The sequence below is a fragment of the Pinus tabuliformis genome, chromosome 4_2, assembly GCF_031772625.1.
Source record: "Pinus tabuliformis cultivar Carrire ecotype Pingquan chromosome 4_2, CPIR1, whole genome shotgun sequence".
NCBI lineage: Eukaryota > Viridiplantae > Streptophyta > Pinopsida > Pinales > Pinaceae > Pinus > Pinus tabuliformis.
Genome location: NC_142304.1, coordinates 729,921,932 through 729,925,200, shown reverse-complemented (window position 1 = coordinate 729,925,200; position 3,269 = coordinate 729,921,932). Strand labels below are relative to the sequence as shown.

General features: G+C 31.1%; 1 pseudogene; it reads left to right on the top strand.

Moving 5' to 3' along the window:
* Positions 1-393: 393 nt before the first annotated feature.
* LOC149171672 (uncharacterized) lies at positions 394-1,070 on the top strand (annotated as a pseudogene).
* The last annotated feature ends 2,199 nt before the right edge of the window (positions 1,071-3,269 follow it).

Sequence of the window (3,269 nt, the reverse complement as noted above, 5' to 3'; positions counted from 1 at the left end):
CTATTGTGTATGTATATTTTGTTCATCATTAATTTTTGTTATTTGGTTAAGGTTTTAATTGGTAGCAGTAATGTTATGTCCTGACATACTATTAACTACATATATGCACAAAAGACGTGGATATTTTTCTAAAAACGTTCTTCCTTTACACACTTAACAAGAGATGGTGTTATATGTTATTGTGATATTAACTACGTGTTTGTCCCACAACAGTTGATAGCTTTGCTAGAAAACATTTTTATTTTTTTTCTTCAAAGCAGGTGATTAGGTGTTGCTTGGAGCATGCAACACCTAACCACCCATAGAGTTGAAAACTTTAATAACCGAACTACAAAACCGAGGCTTTCTGTGATATGTGTTCGTGTTTTAATAGCAGCATTGCTCTTTAGGGAGATGGCCTCTGCCCTTCAAGTTTGTCAGAATAAGCGAGTGAGAGAGGACTATTGGACTGGCAGGTTGGCTCTGCCACACGCAAAGCGAATGAATAGCGGACTAACATTGACGCAAGACCATGATCTCATGGGCTTGCTCGACGAGATCGATAATTTGGATGTCTATAATAGCAATCCCGAAGATACAGATGCTGTGAATGAGCTCAACGTGGTTACAGAGGCCCGGGAAGCAGAAAATAGAATTGAATCCCCAAAAGAGAAAGGCAGTGCTGATTAGATGGGTTCATATAAGCAAGTCGAATTAACTGCAGACGGACCAAATTCTGAAGTGACCTGAGTTTGTGATATAGGAGACGTGACGTACTACTACAATGTTCCTGCTGAGCTTGGTTTCTTCGTAGAAGATATTTATCCGATCGTACTTGAATCATCATCAACAATTATATCGACGAAGATTCAATGGCCGATATTATGTGCTTGGACGCTATTCACGGCTATGCTGAGATTACAGAGGATTTCTATGGGTCTTTGTGGGACAATGATATTTGGCAGTTGAATGAACATTCAGTTACTCAAAACGATTTTGAATCGCCACAGAAAGAGGAAGATGGATTGGGAGTCAGTGAAGCCAAGTTTAATTCAGTCCAACGTCTGATCGAAAATAAGGGAGAACAGTAATGTGTTGAAAAAAAAAACCTTTGCATCATTTTGTAAGTTTAGAATAGCTCTTCCTGCTTTAGCAAGTGAAAATAATACTCAAATTCGAGAATCCTGCTTTATTCCCGGATACATTCTCCCATGCTATATGTGAAGCCGTGTGTAGCATGTCACTCAAAACTGTATGTGGAAAGGCTAAGGCCTACGCGGAACCATGGTTTTCCTCAATCTAATTCGTCTGTATCTATTTCTATATTTTCACAAAAATGTTTTCATAGTTAGAAGGTTACCCACAACATTATGGATAGAGTATTTAACCACACTCTCAAATACTTTCATTATTTTCTGTTGTCGATTATATGTATCAAATTTAAAATATCTTCCATATATTTTTCAAATGAGCCAGTTCAATCATTTTAATATAATTTTAATAGCAATACTCTGCAACAAAAGAGATTTTGTACATTCTCCTAAACTAAAATAGATGTAATATATGTAATATATTACATCTATTTTAGTTTAAAAATATCTATATTATGTTTTTATTACTGAACTGAAATCTATATATAAATATAAATAAAAAAAATACAAACAATCCAATGATTTATAAAAAAATATATATGAAATTAATTTGTGATCATTTTGATGTATTTTTATTATTTTTATTTAAGATGATAAGTGAGTTTATTTTGAAATAACTTTTCATAATTTTAGTTTAATTATCACTAATTATTAAGAGGATAGTAAGGATTTAACTTCCACAGAATATTTTTGGAATACTTGATAATATTATATACGAATTAAAGATTAAAATTTATAGCCAAAATAATTATATTATTTTTGCATTTATAATTAATTTGATTAATTAAAAAAAAAAATCATATGAATAAAAATTATTCACAATAACTTATAGTTTTCGGGAAATACAATATTAATAAAATATAATATTGACATATGATATAATAACAATGTCTCTTTAAAAGAAAAATTTTCATAATAAAAATGATTGTTTTATATATATTTAACTTATATATTAATTTATTTTATAATTTATAATAAAATATTTTAATAATTATTATAAATAAATATTTATCAACTTTTACGAGCTATTTAATTTATATCACTATTATATAAAGAAAATGTACCATAACATCAACTTTTACGAACCAAATATAAATAGTTACTGTGTAATCAGTTTTCAAATAATTTATATTATATCCAAAGAATGGGAATCGTGCCTTCTCCGTTTTGGCTAACTCTGAAAATGAGCTGACACCATGATGTCAACAAAGCGTCTTAATTTCATCCTAGCAGATATTATTTTCCATTTCAAATAACTACATTAAAGTTCATATCATTCTTACCATTATCGTGTACAAGTATTTTACGATCGTCTCGAATCCAATCGCCATGAATGGCAGTATTTGTCTCAAAATCCTCCAGCAACATCATTAAGCTAGTTGTGGAAGTTCATGATTCATTACCTACTGAGAATCGTTGAATACGAATTCGAACCACGATTGGACATATTTAGACATATTTAAACAATGAACTAATGTTTTTTCATCATTCAAATCTTTACATTTCTTTACCTGCTCCGACAAGCATAATGCGCTATCCATAATTCAAACTTTTGAATTATTTTAACTGCTCTGAATAACCTAATGAATGCATATGTATGAAACTTATAAATCAATATATATAAATCTTAACCATAACCATAGATTTATCATGCTCACAGAAGAGCAAATGTTGCCAATATCTTAGGTCCCTATAATACTAGTGATTACTCCATTACTATTGTAGTTATATCCCTTATTAATATTGTTGTGCCCCTATTGTCCCCATATTGTTATTACTGTGCCCCATTGAATCCCTTTATTGTTATTTTTGTGCCTTTATATTATTATTGTTAGGTCGGCTGGGTTATATTGTGACTCCTTAGACTCCTATATATAGAAAGGAGGATTTGTCATTTGAATCATCAAAGAATCATTTATTTGTGTAATGAAAAGGAGGTTTCCCCCTCGAAGACACTGAATTCTAAGGCGTTGATCTATCTTTTCTATCTTTTTGTGAGCTGGTTTCATAACATTTGGTATGAGAGCTTTGGATTCTAAGGTTTCGTTGCTCCAAATAGGTCATCGTGGCATTTTTGCTATGACTTTTTTTCTGTGACGGTTCAAAAGCGAAAAAAAAACCCATTTGGGACATAATCGC